Below are 20130 nucleotides of genomic sequence, written 5' to 3' on the forward strand. Positions count from 1 at the left end.
TTGTGGTATTGTTATCTGGTATTGGTAATGGTGGCTTCATAGAATGGGTTTGGAAGTGTTCCCTCCTCAAGAACAAGTTAAGAAGACATTCTATAGACTAACAAAACTTAGTATTTAAGATGATGTGGCATTGAATAAATGATAGACAAAGGTCAACTGAAAAGAATTAGTGAGTACACTAACAGCCCAATACTTATATATAATCTTAATTTAGGACAGAGACAGTGGGGAAAAATGGTATTTTAATAAATCGTGCTGAGTCATTTGAATGTCTATACAAAGGACAGTAAATCTTGGCTTGTTTTGGTAATGTCACCCCCATACTCAAACTTGATGATTTGATCCAAGGACTCATAAGAATTGATAGCAGGTTTTATATATATATGATAAGCAAACAGATAAAGAACAACAGAAACACGAAAAAAAGATAAGCATTGGGCAAACTTCTGAGGAATAAGGTACAGGCTTCCATGTTCTTCCACTTCTGGTACTGGATAGAATGCATTTATCTCTGGCCTGTGACTTTCTGGGACACATGAAAAGTGTCCCTTCTCAGGGTGTTGATGGAAGGCTGGTCACATAAGCATATCCTGTTATGTGACCAGCGATGGTAACTGAAACACAGGAACCCCAAAATGAAAACTAGTGCACATTATCGATCTTGGTGTTTGTGCAAAGCAAAACTGATAAGTTGATATGGCACAACTTATTTTTCCAGATAAAAAAATCATCAGTCATTAACATAAAGAACCTTCCAAGGAGCACATTCTTGGGAGTTGGCCAAGGGTTCATGATGGTTCCAGGCAGCTTTGAAGACATGTGAGGACTGAGCAAACAGACCTGTTTTTCACACAATCCTATTTCACACCAAGAATTAATTATAAGTAGAGTGTAGATTTAAATAGAAAAGCAAAGTAACAAAATTTATAGAAGATAATAGATATCACCTTTACCTTAGAATAAGGAATGATTTCTTAAATGGGGAACACAGTGTATAACCATAAAGCAATGACTGACAAATTAGGTTTAAATTAATAATTTATATTCATCAAAAATAGAGTTAACATTTGTAAAAGGAAAAGCACAGATCAGAGAAGACATTTGCAAAACATATGCCTAATGAAAGAACTCCTACAAATCAGTGATAAATCAGCAGAGAAAATGTGCAAAATACTTGAACAGGCTTCACAAAAGAGAATGTTTAAATAGGCAATGAAAGTATGAAAGTTTACTCAGCCTCATTACTAACCAGGGAAATGCAAATTTAAAACCATAATGATATATCACTCCTTACCCACCAGATAGGCTAAAATTAAAATGCTTGAAATTAAGAAATATTGGTGATGATATGGACAAATTAAAAATCTTATGTTTTACTGGTGGAAATGGGATTTTATATAGTCACTTTGGAAAGCTGTTTGCCATTATCTACTGATGTTAATACATTAATATCCTTTGATCTAAAAAATATTTTTTCTGAGAGTATAACTAACATAAATGCATGTATATGTTTGCCAAAAGATACACATGAAAGAGTGGATAGTAGTAGCATTATCCGTATAGGCCAAAAGCTAGAAAAAACTACACTGTACATCAAAAGAACAGATAAATAATTTACGGCTTATTATATGAAATATTTTACACAATGATAAAAATAATTGAAATCTACTTGCATATATTCACATGGAAGAATTTTCCAACATTATGATGAGTGAAAAAACTAGATAATAGATGTATATTATGTAATTCAATTTATATAAGGTTAGAAACAAGCAAAATAATAACTGCAGTTTTTGAAATCTGGTTAAAGACTACCTTTAAGGAAGAAGGAAATGATAAATATTGGATTCAGGAAGGGAAATTCAAAGTGTCAGTGTTACACTATTCCTTTTTTTATGTTACACTGAAACATCTTTGTTTATGTAACAGTGGCCATCTTTCACTGAGCAAATTACTTTATCTCATTTGAGTTTAGAAACTGTCCAGGAAAATAAATTATATACTTATTGTTTTTTAAATGTGGGCAATTCAAAACAACATGGTTGATTTGATTAAAAATCAATTTCATTATAAGGGTATGAGCTAGCTTAAAGAAATGAAGGAAAATTTCAACCAGGCTTTGGAAACCACGCAAACCAGAGTAGCTCTTAGGATTCAGTTTTCAGTAGTAAATTAACATGTTCTTCTGTAGGTAACACTGGGGAAAAAAATCAGCTCATTTCCTTCCTTTTGCCACTATATTAACTTCTTATTGTAACCTTAACAAATTTCCACACACTAAGTGGCTTTAAGCAACACATATTTATTCTCTTAAAGTTCTGGAAGTTGGAAGTAAAAAATGGATCTGCAAGCAGGTGTTTTTCCTGTAGGCTGTAGTAGAGACAGTGTTCCTCGCCTTCTCCAGCTTCTAGAGAATACCTACATTCCTTAGCTCATGGCCCTTCTCCATCTTCAAAGTCTGCAGTATAGTGTAATCTCTCCCTGGCATCTACTTCGATTCTTATGCATTCTAACTCTGATCTTCCTGCCTCTCTCTTATAAAAAACTTTGTGATTGCATTGGACCTGCCCAGACAATGAAGGATAATCTCCCCTTCTCAAGATTCTGCAAAGTCTCTTTTACTTAGTAAGATAATATATTCGCAGGTTCTGGGGATTAGGATATAGACATCTCTGGGGGGCATTGTTCAGCAAACCATGGTCATTTTGATTAAACTGGGCCTTCTAAAGGGAGAATTTATTTCAATTATTCCATATGCCTAATTTTTCATGAGGAATGTTCAAGTACCAAGATTGAGCAGACAATCAAATTCATATAATATTTCAGGGATTGCTATTATCGTGTGTGTGTGTTTTTGTGTGTACAAATCATAGCTTTTCAGGTTTTATAGGGTGTGATTAGGTTAACATCCCCTCATGTTGTGATCACTTCAAAGAAATGTGATAGTCACATCACATGAAATTTAGTGTGCATATCAAAACTGATGACACCACTCGTGCACCAAGAGGGTAGGTAAAGGTCTATTACTAACATAATGAGGCTTTCTGGAAGGAACAAGGCTGACTCTCAAGCAGGTCTAGAAATGGCTTGAGATGGCAAGGAAAAGAGACTGACTGGGATTTTACTGTGGTTAGAGGGTAGGACTGAGTTGATGGTTCTCCTGCACATGCAGCCTAGGGCAAAAGGAGGGAGCACTCAGGCCCTTTTATCAGCTGGCCCAGATGAGGGGCAAAAAGGAAAGGGAGTATCGGGCCTGAAAACTCTATGAAGTATCTCAGGTCCCGTGAACAACTAAGATTTAGTTGTAAGATAATAGAATGCTTCCCATCCCCCTACATCTTGCCACCAATCAACAAGGTTCCAATGTGTTAACAGTGGATTACTCAGAGAGCCAAAAGGCACAGACAGTATTTAAGAATTTCTTAAGGAAGCCCCGAGACAACAGGGAAGAAAGAAAAAAGAGAGTAAACATACTACAGGAAATTTAAGCTCCAGGCATCTATGCTAAAGCAACCACTGAACATGCCAACAACAAACCAGTTTATCATAAAACCTCATTAAAAACCCAATTACCTTGGTTCTTACTACTTGATACATTATGTCCAGGTTTCACCAAAAATTTACAAGTTGTGCTAAAGAGCAAAGGAAAACACTGAAGGATTTTGGCTAAGCTAAGGACGGTCGTGCCCACCCGGCTGCTGGAGCTGTTCTGCTGCAGTACCAGCTGAGCGGAACCCAAAACAGACGTAGTAACTCCACTCATTGGGCAGAACTTAAGGCCATCTCATAACTCTGGCAAATACTCCCTTAGATTAACCTTGGTATATTTTTCTACTGATTCTTGGGCTGTTCCCAATTGCCTCACTGTTTGATCTGCCCTTGAAAAATTAAATACTGGCAAATTGTAGACACCGTTCTTTGGGGCCATGAAATGTGGAAACAAATCATGGCTATTTATATAAATACCTGGGTAATTCATGTGGATGTCCATGGTAAAAGATCATTTTCTGATGCAACTGACTAGAAACAAGCTGCTGATCAAGCCTGCACTCCTCAGATTGTGACAATTACTGCCTAGATCAATCATCGTACTAGACATGGCAACATATCCACTACTATAAACTGAGCTACCACTGTATGATAGACCTGTGACTCCCGCCAAAAGTTTACTAGGTTATCTCCCAGTAGACTAGATCTCATTGCACTAGGTGTTTCCCGTATGTGTTCCACATCTGCAGATTGACTATATCAGGCCTTTGACCCCAGCTCAAGGCCACACATCATGTCTCACCGCTGTTGATACCTTTTCAGGTTGTTATTACTGTTCCAGTCTGACCAACTGACCTGAGCTACAATGTGGTGCCCCTTGAAACTACTCTATCATTTTTTTTTACTTTTATTAATCATTTACAGTCTAACAACGGTATTTTTTAATCACAAAAGCAATTCAACAATACACTGATAGTTAAGATATTCAGTGGACCTTCTTCACTTCCTATCATCTACTGGTATCTTTTATTGTTGCACATTGGAACATCTTCCTCCAGAAATGACAAAAAGACTTCTTAATCTACCTCCTCCACCTCTTTGTGGTCTATACACATTAGAAAGACAGTTTCGTTGCTGAATGCAGCTACCTCCAGGAAGGAATAATCTCTTCTTGGTTGCTTGCTGGGCTGCTATCAGGATAAAAATAGGAACATTAAATAGACCTATTTTGAAATTTTATTATTTCAGGCTCTCCTGTTTCCCATGGGAAAATCAATCTCCTATGCCCTCTATATTTGATTTTTTTTCTTAAAGCCTATATTAAATAATAATAAATGATAATGAAGAACTTTGTACAAACAATTAACAGACTTCTACAAATTAAAGAGATATTATTAAGGTTTTTGTTGTTGCTGTTGCTTTTGATATTTTTGCTTTTTCCTTTGATTGGAAGTGATCGTCTCAAAAATGTAATACATATTAATAGGGGTTGAGGATACTTCTGATCCCTACCAAATGGTGGAGCAAACAGGCACTTAGATATTTGAATTTTTGACACACAGAACATACAGCCAATCACAAAGTGGATATGTCAATGCATTAAATTCTAGAAACATCTATCTCTTTCTTTTAACCTCAATATTAAATATAATTAAGTGAAACGACCATTGGTCATTTCCTAAATTTGCCATTCGTATGGGCTCACTTTCTCTCTCTCAATGACGCTAGATTTTCCCTACATTTTAGAACTATTTCTGTTCCAAAAAAGCCCTGATTTTCTTCTACGCTGGTGCTGGTTTCCTTTATTTCACTTGCTTTTTTTTTTTTTTTTTTTTTTTTCAGTTTGCTGACTTGGTTTGGAAGCCAAGATTCTGCATCAAATTGTATGATTCTTAACTAGATATGGGTTTGTAAGAGCATTTGATTTTCATTATTTCTCGGCTATGGTATCCTGGTTTACACCTGGTTGAATTCATTTTGTCATATTCCCCTATCTTTATGGAGATAGAACGGTGCTCAAAAACCAATTTCTTAATTTATTAATACATTAGTGAAGAATCCTCACAGATTTTTGACCCTCCTTCTTCAATTTTTCCACCTTACCTATTATGACTAAGGGTTGGGAGGAGAGAATAAACTTTATTGTCCCAGGAAATGATTGGGCCTACAACCATGATGAAGGAAGAGAGAAAGTAGATTTCAGGTACATGCATTTTATTAATAAAGCTAAAGTCAAAACAGTCTTTTAAATCTTGATGTTGGCACATGCCCTGTGCACGCAACCAAAATTATGTTTTGATGATAGAGAATAAGAGGACATACTCAGGGTCATTATCTGTATGTTCCCTAGTTCTTCCAGAAAAACTAAGTGGCATTGTTTTGTAATGCTTTACTTCACCAATACATGTATGCTTTGAATGTTTTTAACTCAACATATCAAAAGTTAAAGTGACAAGAATTTATGATGTATTCCATTCAAGGATGACCTTAATAAAGTTTGAAAACTAATCTTCAGAATCTCTGTATCCTTGGGATGCCACTCTGCTTAAGGAAATAAATCTCTGATGAAATTTAGCCTGGTATAACAGAGAAAAGCCCTAATATGGATTACTTTTGGAGCAGTTTGCCATATTTTATTCTCCTTTCCTCTGTCATGATTTACCTTAATACAAACCCTGAGAGTACCATCATTTTCCATTACAGCTATTTAAACAATAAATTAATTTATGCAAATGTGCTAATAATTTTCTTTCTCTGTTAATATAATTACTTTTGAACAGGGTCGTTCTGGAGATATAGTGGTTCATATCACACGAATGACAGTAACAGGGAATTTACACTTTCCACATTACACTGGGTCATGTAATACTTTGGTTCTTCTCAAAATGTGTCCCATAAAGAACAGTTACTCTGAATTTACAACTGGCTCTTTTCTGACCATTAAGTTAAATGGCAGTTGTTTTGTTTTTCTCAGCCCTTGGTTTGTCTCTCAAGACTTTCTCATAATTTACCTTCTTGTAAATACAGACATGCAGAAACACAAATGACTATTAAACATGCAACTAAGTATTAAACTTTATACTAATTAGGAAATAAAACTATAACAGATATATGACACTTAAAATATTTTTAAGGAAAGATACAGTTGACCCTTGAACCACATGGGTTTGAACTGTGCAGGTCCACTTACACACAGATTTTTTTTTTCCAATAGTAAATACTTCAGTACTACAAAATCCCTGCTTGATTGAATCTGAGGACGCAGAGGCTTAGATAAGGAGGAATCATTTATGTGGAGAAACCTTAAATACAGAGGGCCAACTATAAGTTGGATTTTCGACTGCTTCGGGGGCTGGTGCCACTAACCCTTTGCTCAAGGGTCAACTGTATTTTCATTGTAACTGAATAGAATATATACTGGTAAATGTCTACTGAAGATACACTTTTCTTCCTCCTTAGTAAAAACTTTTTTCTGAATTTTTATGGATAACAATGCATCTGTTAGGAAACGTTTTTATTTAAAATTTTAACCTTTATGATGTATAATTGATGTACACAAAATTGCATGCATTTAATGTATTCATCTTGCTGAGTTTGAACATATGCATACACTGGTGATATTTCACCACAATTAAGATACTAAACACATCCATCTCCTCCAAAAACTTCCTTCTGTTTGTGTGTAAGTGTGGTAAGAACACTTAATGTGGCATCTATCTTATTTTAAAGTGCACAATAGTATATGGTTAACTATAGGTACCATGTTGTACAGTAGATTGCATCTGGGTTTGGTCATGTGATGTAGTTCTAGCAAATGATGTGAAGGTGATTGTGGTGATGGGATTTCAGATAAGGCTGTTAAAGACAATGTACCAGCAAAATTTCCTAGAAAGTGCTTTCTCTTTGCCCTTCCTTTCTTCCTTGTTTCTTTCTGAAAATTGGATCACAAGTATGGTGTGAGAGCATCTTTCTTATACTTGAGTATTAAAGTCAGCAAATCATAGGATGCTGGCACAATGAGATAGAAAGAGACTGAGTCTCTGATATCATGGAAGAGCTACAGAAGCCTTGTACTACCTACTTCTGGACTTCTTTTATATAAAAATTAAGCACTTATTGTATTCATTCACTTTTATTTTAGGCTTTTTGTTTTATGCAGTTGCCTAATGCAAATGCATGCACTAATTCTGGGGAAATAGATTAAACAATCTCACTGGTTGTTTTGTTTCTGCATTTAGGACAATTACTCAAATATTTTGAATTACTTAAACATTGTGCATTTTAATTACCTTTATGCAAAATATAAGGTTTTTCTCTTTAGCTTCTTAGTTTATGGACTTTTTTCCTCCACTTTATTAAGATAATTTACATATAACATTGTTCATTGTTTAAGGTGTACAACATGTTGATTTGATACACTTATATATTGAAAAATGATTACCACTACAGCATTTATTAACACCTGCATCACAATACATAGTCACCATTTCCTTTTTTGTGTGGTGAGAATATTTAAGATCTGCTCTTTCAACAGCTAGAGTATATTCATTATGCTGTGCATCAGATCCCCAGACCTTATTCATCTTTTAGCTGAAACTTTATACTCTTTGACCAATATCTCCTCTTTTTCCCCAACCTCCTGCCTCTGGTAACCATTTTAGTCTGTTTCTATGAAGTTGACTTTTTAAAAATTTGTATATAAGTGATAGCATACAGAGTTTCCCTTTCTCTGTCTGACTTGTTTCCCTTAGCATAGTGACCTCAAAGTCCATTTATACAGTTGAAAATGACAGGATGTCCTTTTTTCACATGGCTAAATAATATTCCATTGCATATATATATACCATATCTTCTTCATCTGCTTATCCATTGACTGGCACTTAGGTTGTTTCTATATCTTGGATATTGGGAGAAAAATGCACCAATAAACATGGGAGAGCAGATATTTCTCTAATATTCCCTTTTCATATTTTTTAATCTATACCCAGAAGTAGAATTGCTGGATCATATGGTAGTTCTATTTTTAATTTTTTGAGGAACCTCCATACTGTTTTTCAGAGTGGCTGAACAAATTTACATTTCCACAAACAATGGAACAGTGTTCCCTTTTCTCATCAGTATTGCTATTTCTTGCCTTTTTGATGATATCCATTTTAAAAGGTCTGAGGAAATATCTCATTGTGGTTTTGATTTGCAGTTCCTTGATGATTAGTGATGTTGAGTACCTTTTTGTGTACTTGTCTGTATATCTTCTTTGGAAAAATTTCAGTTCAGTACCTCTGCACATTTTTAAACAGGAGCAATATACACATTAGACCAGATGGACTTAACAGATATTTATAGAACATTCCATCCAACAGCAACAGAATACATGTTCTTCTTAAGTGCATACAGCATATTCTTCAGGATAGATCATATGTTTTGCCACAAAACAAATCTTAAATTTAAGAATTTTGAAATCATATGAAGCATCATTTCTGTACACAGTGGTATGAAAGTAGAAAACAGTTACAAGAAGAAAACTAGAAAATTCACAAAAATATAAAGGTTAAACAACATGCCTATAAACAATGAATGAGTCAAAGAAGAAATCAAAAGAAAAATTCAAAAATATCTTGAAACAAATGAAAATGAAAACATGACATACCAAAATGTATGAAATGCAGCAAAAGCATTTCTAAGAGAGATATTTATAGCAACAAATATCTTCATTAATAAAAAAGAAGAATCTTGATTTGTCTTCTTCCCTCATACTCACATCCAAATAATGAGAATTCTTCTGGTTTCTCCTTGTAATACATTCAGATACCAATCCTTCACTACTATGTCTCTTGCTACCATCCTAATCTAACCCCACAGCACCTAAATTTCTCTCCTAGGCCAATGCAGTAAAATTCTAAGGGATCTTCCTTCTCTTACTCCTTCATTCTCCTGTCCATAGAGCAGCTAGAGGAAGAGGCTGGAGATGATGGGATTTTTAAAAGCTCCCCCCAACAATATATCTGCTTTTATTTTTATTTGATTGCCTCTTTTTCAATTGTATTTTATTTGTCTTTTGCCTCTCTCCCTCTCTAGTTATTAGCATGCTCTTACAGAGGCTTATTTCTATTGTTTTTATTGTTGTTGCTGAATCTCAAATACTACTATAGCATCTGACACATAAAGATTTTAATACACTTTTGTTGAATGGATGCATGGATTGTGAAACTTGGTATAAACCTATATGCTTAATATCAGCAAAGTGTTTAAATGAATTATGGGAAATCCATTCAGTGAACAATTTGCTGCTGTATAAATAATTATGTAGCATATTTTGTTTTATTTTAAATGAAATTTACTTTTAAGAAGAGATTTAGTTTTATTTTTAAAAGTTGTAAAGGTAGTACAGAGAGTTCTCATGTAACCCAAACACAGTTTTAGCGGTTATTAACATTATTACATTTGTATGGTACATTTCTTACAAATAATGGATGAATATAAATACATTATTATTAGCTAAGCATATTTTATTCAGATTTCCTTAAATTTTACCTAATATCTTTTTCACTCCTAGATCCCATCCAGAATATCACATTATTCATAATTTTCTATCATTCGTCATTCCATCATTCAAGTTCATTCATCATTTCTCTTTCAGGTCCTCTTGGCTGTGCAAGTTTTCCAGATGTTCCTTGTTTTTGATGACCTTGACAGCTTTGAAGAGCACTGGCCAGGTATTTTATAGAATGACCTTCTATTGAGATTTTTCTGATATTTTTTCTTACCATGAATCAAAGGTTATAGCGTTTGGGAGGAAGAACGTAGAGGTCAAGTGCCATTTTCATCACATAATACCAAAGGCACATACTATCAACATGACTTACAACAGTTGGTGATGACCTTGAGCACTTGGCTAACATAGTGTTTGTCAAGCTTCTTTGTTGTAAAGGGACTCTTGTTTACCTCTGTCATGCTGTACTCCTTAGAAGGAAGTTACTATGCTTAGCCCACAGGTGAGGAGTAGGGAATTATGTTCTGCCTCCTTGAAGACAGAGTATCTATGTAAATTATTTAGAATTTTTCTACATCGTAGGTTTACCCTCATTTTTATTCAGGTTATTTATTTATATCAGTATGGACTCATGTGTACTTATTCTACATTTTGGGTTATAATTAAATGTAAGTTTATTTTGTCATTCAAATTACTGAAGAGCTTTGAATTTTGGGAGGTTTTTCAGTTGTCTCCTGTGTCATTTGGCATACTACAACCATTGTGGGTGTTATTTTGCATACTTCCTTACTTTCTGATATTATGAGTTCTCTTGGCTCATGTGTATTTCATAATATCAGTCATTTCTCTTAGGAGCATGGGTTTTTAAAATTGGAGAGTGGTGTTAGAAACCAAGACATAGGTGCTAGGTGTGCTTCTTGCCTATTGTCATTGCTTTCAGTTTTCCTCAACTGACAGAGCAAGGAAATATATGCTCTATACTAACATATATATATGCATGTATATCTATCAATATATGTGTATGTTACGGACTGTGTTTATATTAAGCTAAACTTGATCTCATAATGATGTCTCAAACTCTAATGTATCCGTTATCAAATGAGTCATTCTAGTTCCCCTCTCCTTGCTTATCTGCAATTTCCCACTCTAACAGTGAGAAAACTGGCTTCAATTGTCTGCCATCCATTTACTTAATTGTTCAGTTCCAGTATATATTTATAGTAGTACCAGAATTGTTAACCAATATCCTCTGGGGTTTAACTTTATCAGCTAGTGTACCTTGCTTATATACAGTTTATTTTGTCTTTAATTTTAGATAGTCCACTCATTTCTAAACTTAGGTCAGTGCCTGTTTTCCCTACCCAGTTCTGTGAGATTTCTTCATACATTTGTGTTATATTTGGATTCTTGCTACCTCATATTGTGAATTAGGAAGTGTTCTCTCTGCTTCTATTTTCTAGAAGAAGTTGTGGAGAATTGGTATAATTATTTTCTTAAATGTTCTTTAAATCATTTGTAAAACAATCTGTGCCTGATTATTTCTTTTTAGAGGGCTTATTAGTTATTGAATCAATTTCCTCAATAGATATAGGCCTATTAAAGTTATGTATGTTTCCTTGCATGCTTTTTGGTAGCATGAGTCCTTCACACAATTGGTCTATTTTATCTAAGATATCAAATTTGTGGATATTGTGTTGTGTATAGTGTTCCTTACCTCCTTAACAATTTTAATAAATAGAAAATATACTAAAGATAAATACTTTGAGGTGGAAACTCCATTCTATCTCATTTTTGCTTGCAGTTGATACAAATGAAGTGACTGACAAAAGCATTCCTGTTGGGTAATTAAAAAAGAAACAACTAAAATTTAATTTGGGTTCTAAAACACATTTTAGTCACCAGTAATACTAAGAAAGATTATCAAGTCATATATAAATGTTCACTCTTCCAATCGTGTAAAAATTAATGGGATTTATAAATTAAAGCAAAAGTCTTTCAAAAATCTTTCTGGCTTTCAAGTAAGGAAGTAGTCACAAGAAATTAAAAGTTCAAAATAAATTTTAAATCCCTTATTGAATATATGGAATATCAATATGGAAATCCGGCTAAATTGCCTTTCTTCAGGAACTAAGCATATATTGTATAATTAGAGTGATGTAATGTGCTACCATGGTAACACAGGAGTTTATATTCTGCAGCTGAATTTCTAAATTGAAATAATAAAACTCATCAATCATTTTTATTTTCACAAAGTGGTCAATAGGATCCTTACATTTCACATTTGCATGTAGTATAAAACATACATTCATATGTGTGGCAAAAGATATTATTGCATTTTTGTTAAGTATAGACATCATAAACCATAAGAACACTCAATTCAGTACTCAGATTTCCTTGGTTAAATTTAGAACCATCTCTACATGAATGTATGACAATTTATGTTTTTAAACATACAGCTGTCTATAGAAATAAAAGGATTATAATTTATTGTGCATTTACTCTGAGCATAATTATCTTACATATTTGAGATGTTATATTTAATTTCATCAGAAAAGTTTTTTTTAGGTATTATTGTCTCTATTTTCCTGGTTTAAATGGGTATGATACTTGCCAAATCCATACAATTAATAAATTTATGAGCTATGCTTTAAATTCAGGTATTCTTGATCTCAGGCCCAAATATAAATCACTGTACAGTACCATCTATTATAATAGGTTTTCCAAATACATAAAATAGGAATTTGAAAGTTATACATTATAATATTACGATATATCCCTGAGAAAGTTGTTACAAGTATGCATATAATGAATATGAAATTTGTTATTAAAATGTGGAAGATAATTTTTTATAAAGTAAAGCATTAATCTCTTTTATAAATGTAGATTCATATAGAAGATTCATTTATAGGAGACTGTGCCTATACCCATCAAAATCTATGCTGCATTCTTAGCTTTACCAGTTAACATCTAGGTGACATGAGACAATTTATTCAAGTGTTTTTTTTCCTAGTTTTATTAAAAACAAAATAAATATAATAAAAGTATATTGATTTTGGGTTTGTTGGGAGGTGTATTAAGGTTATCCAGAGAAACAGAACCAATAGAGTGGATGGATGGATGGATGAATGGATGAGTGGATGGATGGATAGATAGATAGATAAACATATAGATATAAGAAGATTTATTATAGGAATTGGCTCAGGTGATTATGGAGACCAAAAAGTCACATGCTCTGACACCTGCACTCTGAGAACCAGGAAAGCCAGTGATGTAATTCAGTATGAGTTTGAAGGATCAGAACCAGGAGCACTGATGTCAAAGTTCAGGAGGAGATGTGTCCCAGCTCAAGAAAAGAAAGCAAATTCACTCAACTTTCTGTTCTATTCTGACCCTCATTGGATTGGATGCTGCCCAACCATATTGGTGAGGATGTACTTGGTTATCTTCTTTACTCAGATTCAAAGACCCTCACAGACACAATCAGAAATAATGATTTTACAGCTGTCTGGGCATCCCTTAGCCTAATCAAGTTGACATGTTAAATTAACCATCACAGGTGAATTAAGTGAATTAATGCATATAAATTACTTTTGAAATTGCTTGCTGCTAAATAAGCAATAATAAATATAACTGTTATCTACAACACATGCTATCAGATTTCTTGAGTTGGGATCATAAAAAGTTAATCCATGAGTTTTGTGGATTTGCTGTAAGAAATGTTTGATGTATTACTTCACTAATGTGATTTGACATAAGGATTCCTGTTGATTATTTACACAGACTTACTGGGAAATATGGAGGATAATTAATATAATGAGTGACATCATCAAGCAGCAATAATTTAGCTGGAATCACAATAGTAGATGCAGTCTAGGAATAAGAAGTATGAATTTTACAAATGTAAATTTGTCTTTATATAATACAAGGAATGTCCCACATAATGGTCCGAATTACCATACCACTGTACTCTTTACTATCAAAAGGTTGCTTTTCAGGCGTAGCATTATATTTATTATTTTATATTAGCTATTAATAAAATGTATCATATTTGCAAGATCTGACTTGAAGAGAACAGATCATACTTTTCATATATTTTAGTTCTGACGTGGCTAACAGCATGATCTATCATCCCACCTTATGTGAGAGAGCAAGTTACTCCATAAAATATTGGCAGTGTTTGAGTAGAGGATTTTGATGCACAGATGAAGATAATTAGAAAAAAATAATTAGTAATTAATAATTAATTATAATTAATAATTAAAAGCTGTTTGGACCAAAATCTTGTTACCAGAAAAGAAAGGCATCAGACAGGAGAAATAAACCACTCACATAATATTTCTGAGCCTCGGTATTTGCATATACCTCCACTACACATATAATTTCAGGGCCTCAGCAATCATGGTGAATGAGGGCTTTTATTTCTACCAACTAACTAGTTTTAAAAACTTTACCAGACAACCTCTCTTTTTCCTATTGAAAAGAGAAACAACACATTTCCCCTGGTGATCCTCTTGATTAAGTCTTTATTTACTATGTTACAGATAATGGCATATGGGTTGGAGAGGATAAACTAAACATAAACAGAGTGGTATCTTCTTCCTTTTCAGCAACTGCTTTACTTCCTTCTTAGACTTTATGACATTATATCCTAAATATTTATTATTCTTTGTCTCTAGATTCTCAACACATACTCATTCTTCAAATTTTAATATTTATGTACTCTCAGTGAGGCTCTGCATCCCTAACCCACTTCCACTGGTTGTCTCCAACTAGTTTGTTTTCTCATTTGCCTAGCATTATTTGTATTAACATTTTCAAAGCATCATGACCTTTGAATTTTTTGTTGTTGTTTATTGAAGATAGTTGACTTAAATATTAGGTTCAGGTACAACATAGTGATTCAGTATACATTATGCACCATAAAATGTTATTACTGTATTATTGACTATATTCCCTGTGCTGTACATTACATTCCTGTGACTTATTTATTTTATAACTGGTAGTTTGTACCTCTTAATCCCCTTCACCTGTCTGGCTCATCCTTCCACCCTCCTCTGCTCTGGCAACCACAAGTTTGTTCTCTTTATCCATTCATCTGTTGATGGACACTTAGATTGCTTCTATATCTTGGCTATTGTAAATAATGTTGTGATGAACATTGGGGTGCACATATCTTTTTGAATTAGTGTTTTTGTTTACTTCAGATCCAGAAGTGAAATAGCTGGATCATATAGTAGTTCTATTTTTAATTTTTTGAGGACCCTCCGAACTGTTTTCCATAGCGACTGTACCAATTTACATTCCCACAAATAGTTTCCTTTTGTCCACATCCTCACCAAAACTTATAGTTTGCCTTTTTGATAATAGCCATTCGGATAGGTGTGAGGTGATATCTCATTACAGTTTTGTTTGCATTACCTGATGATTAACAATGTTAAGCATGTTTTCATGTGCCTGTTGACCACCTGTATGTCTTCTTTGAAAAGTGCCTATTCAGGTCCACTGCCTATGTTTTTAATTGGATTTTTTTATTGATATGGAGTTATATGTGTTCTTTATATATTTGGGGTATAAACACTTCATTGGACATATAAGTTGCAAATTTTTTTATCATTCAGTAGGTTACCTTTTGTTTGTTGATGGTATTCTTCACTGTGCAAAAATTTTAATTTCCATTTGTTAATTTTTTCTGTTGTTGCCCTTGCCTGAGGAGATATATCCAAAATGTACTGATAAGACCAATGTCAAGGAGTGTACTTACTGTGTTTTTATCTAGGAATTTTATGGTTTCAGGTCTTACATTTATGTCTTTAATCCATTTTGAATTTATTTTTGTATATTGTGTGTGAAAATGGTCTAGTTTCATTCTTTCACATGTAGCTGTCCAGTTTTCTCATCACTACTTATTGAAGAGACTGTCTTTTCCCCATTGTATTTGTCTCCTTTGTTGTAGATTGATTGACCATATGTGTTTGGGTTTATCTCTGCCCTCTCTGTTTCATTGAGCTGTGTGTCTGTTTCTGTGCTGGTACCATACTGGTTTGATTACTATAGCTTTGTAGTATAGTTTGAAGTCAGGGAGTATAATGTTCCAGATTTGTTCTTTTTTCTAAAGAGTGCTTTAGATATTCAGGCTTTTTGTGGCTCCATATAAATTTGGGGTTTATTTGTTCTAGTTCTGTGAAAAATGCCATGAGTATTTTGCTAGAGATTGCACTGAATCTATAGATTGCTTTGGGTAGTATGGACATTTTATCAATACAGTTGACCCTTGAACAACAACAGTTTGAACCATGTGGGTCTACTTCTACACAGAATTTTTTCAATAGTACATACTACAGTACTACACAATCTACAGTTGGTTGAATCTATGGACATGGAACCATAGGTACAGAGGGCCAACTGTAAAGTTATACAGGGATTTTTGACTGCATGGGTGGTTGGTGCCCCTAACTCCCATATAGCTCAAGGGTCAACTGTATTAAATTTTCTGATCCATGAGCACAGTAGATCTTTCCATTTATTTGTGTCATCTTTAATTTCTGTCATCAATGTCTTATAGTTTTTAGAGTACAGGTCTTTCACCTCCTTGGTTAAATTTATTGCTACGCATTTTATTCTTTTTGATGTGGTTGTAAATGGGATTGTTTTCTTCATTTCTCTTTCTGATAATTCACTGTTAGTGTATGGATATGCACCAGATTTCTGTATATTGTCTCTTGCAACTTTACTGAATTCATTTATTTGTTATAACAGTCTTTGGAAGGAATGTATAGGGTTTTTAATTTATCGTATCATCTCATCTGCAAAGAGTGACAATTTTGCTTCCTCTCTTCCAATTTGTATGGCTGTTATACAAATTGCCTGATTGCTTGCCTGATTGCTGTGCAATCTTGCCTGATTGCTGTGACTAAGACTTCCAAACTCATTCTACGAGGCTAGCATTGCCCTGACACCAAAACCAAACAAAGATACTATAAAACAAAAGAAAATTACAGGCCAGTATCCCTGATGGACATAGACAAAAAAAAATCCTCAAAAAATATTAGCAAACCAATGAAGGGGGCTTGTCCTCTCAACACTGGTCCGCAGGGACAGGGTGCCCAATGGGGGATTTGAATACCTTTCTCCTAATAAAGGATTTCCGAGTTTGTGATACCCCTTTTTGCTTGTGGGTTGCCAGTTGGAAGTGTGGGTCCTGACTATATTGCATCTCTGCCACTCCTACTCATCTCAGTGTGTTGTTTCTTTATATCCTTAATTGTAAAAGAGGTGTTCTACTAGTTTTTTAGGTTGTTCTGAGAGAGTTGGTCTATATGCGGTTTTAGTTTTGCTGTGTCTATGGGAGGAGTTGGGCTTAGGATCATTCTACTCCACCATCTTGATCCTGCCCTTTGAATTTAATTATTGACAATTATATATACACACACGTGTGTGTGAGAGAGACAAAGCTTGTTGTTTCTATTTAATCCAGAGAGTTTTGAAATTCACCATTATTAGTTAACTCAATTTATGTATAATTTGTTAAATACTAAATACTTGTATACTAAGAGTACTATGTTAAATAGTGAAATGGAGATTATAATGTAAAGGAGAAAATTAAAACCCACATAGATCTTGGAGTAAGGTAGGCCTGGCTTTAAATATCAGGTTTGAAAATAGACATGTAATTTGAGTCCTTTTCACCACCTGCCCATTTACTGCTATGATACAAAGCACAGTCATCTCAAACCTGGATTCTTACAACAGCCTCTTATAGCTCTTCCTGCTTTAGTGCCTGCCCCCAGGTTCATTTTCAACACTGCATCCAGGATGATTCTTTAAAACAAAGTCAGGGCTTCCCTGGTGGCACAGTAGTTGGGAGTCCGCCTGCTGATGCAGGGGACACAGGTTCGTGCCCCAGTCCAGGAGGGTCCCACATGCCGCGGAGAGCCTGAGCCCATGAGCCATGACCGCTGAGCCTGCGCTTCCAGAGTCTGTGCTCCGCAACGGGAGAGGCCCGCGTACCGCAAAAAAAAAAAAAAAAAAAAAAAGTCAGATCTTTTTTCTCAAAATACTACAGTGGGGAATACTGCTCACTCACAATAAATGCCAGAATTCTTGGAATGGTTTATTAGGTTCTACAAACTGTGCTTTCCACACTCCACCCCTAACTCTTTGATCTCATCGCTTACTACTTTTTCCTGAGTCTCCCTCAGGCCCCTCACCTACTTCAGATCTTAACTCAAATGACACTGTTTCACAGAGCATCTCCTAGCTACACTATCTAAATTGAGATTACTCTCATATACTACCTGTGCCATTTCCCTGCTTTATTTTTTAGAGCTTATCAACATCTATATTATACATTGTATTTATTAATACTGATATTTTCTTTATATTGCCACTAGAATGTACGCCACATGAGCTTTTGTTCTGTTTTATTGCTTTATTCCCCAAGCCTAGCCTAGTAGGCACTCAAGAATAATTTTTGAATAAAAGAATAAATGAATTGCAGTGCTGCTAATTTTTAGATATGTGATGTCAAATTCTTCTCAATAATCTGAGCCTCAGAATCTTCATCTTTTTAAAGACCATAATATTATAATAATCATAATATCACTGTGAAGATTACGTATAATTCACCAAGGGCTTAGTGTAGAGTAAATGATGGTTTTATTGGTAGCAATTATTACTATTACTGGCTATTATTATGTCACTACTACTAATTATTATTCTATTACTAGTTATTATAATAATCTAGTTGATTTTTAGCTACCTTTTTGTTTGAAACAATTACAGTAAAGAAATACCCTCAAATGAAACCAAATCTGATTTTTAAAGTATGAATAAAATAATATCCATCCTCCTATTGTAAAAATCTAGAAAACCAAACAACTGTTAGATGACAGTTTTCAAACACTGGATGACAGTCAGCAAAGAACCGTGCTCTATCACTAAGAGAAGGAAAACCTAGGAAAGCCCTGGCTTTCTGCCTGGAGACAATCTCCAGGCAGCAAAGCTGAGAAGGGAAAAGAGAGTCCAGCAGTTTTTTCGAGTTGAAAAGACAAAGAACAGAGTTCAAGGAAGCAGACTGAGCAAGAATTTTCAGGGCAAGTGCTGGGAAGGAGAGAGATGTCGAGACAGAGCTTCAAAAATCAGTAAAGCATCCTCTTGAGCTTATATCCACTGGGTGAAATTTCATGAATTCAAGCAAAGAACAAATGCCAGGAAAGAATAATTTCAGGAAAACCATGAACCACACAATTCCTAGAACACATAAAGGTTTATAAATCATTCAAGTTCACACCAGCCAGAGTAGAACAACCTTATGAATGTATAGAGCATTCACTAGACATCAGAAAGGTTCACTGCTTAGTAGTAGACTATAGGCTTTATTCCAGAAGTTCCCTGAAAAAAAGTGTATAAATAAGCTTCAAAATGTTCAGCTGATCTGTAGATAACTGCCTGCCAGAACAAAATTAAACTCTTTAATTTTTTTAAGTTCAGCTTTTAAAAATACAAAATTAGAAATCCTGTCTCATCATTAAATTTACTAATCAGACAAATAAGCAAGAAAATATTACACATAAAATGAGAAAAATAGCCAATAAGAGCATGATTTCTAATCATAAATTCATAAGGTATAAATTCATAAAGATTATGAATGTGCTCAGTGATTTAAAGAAAACAATATAATAAGGAGAAAAAGATATTTAAAAAACCCCAAATATCTGAAATAAAACTTTTCTGGATGGTATTATTCACAGAGTGGACACAGTAGATTTAAATAGTAGTGAACTTGAAGATATATCAATGGAAATTATCTAAATTAATCATAGAGAAAAAAAGACTGATTATCTGCCCTATAATTATGCTTAAAACATAATTAACAGCATCAGTGACTTGTAGGACAGTATTAAATGTTCTAGTGCATGTATAATTGGAATTGACAAAGGAAGGTTGAGGAGGGAGGAGAAAACACATTTGCAAAAGCAATAGCCAAAAATTTCCCAAATTGGATGAAAACTATAAACCCAGAATTCCAATTTAGTCTGTGAATGTCAAGCTGGAAATATATTTTTTTAAAAAAATGAACAAACATACACATCCCAATTCATATCATAAGTTATTTCCAGAAAGACACATTATGTATAGAAAATCAGAGGTAA

This window comes from Delphinus delphis, chromosome 2 (genome assembly GCF_949987515.2).
Source record: "Delphinus delphis chromosome 2, mDelDel1.2, whole genome shotgun sequence".
Classification (NCBI taxonomy): Eukaryota; Metazoa; Chordata; class Mammalia; order Artiodactyla; family Delphinidae; genus Delphinus; species Delphinus delphis.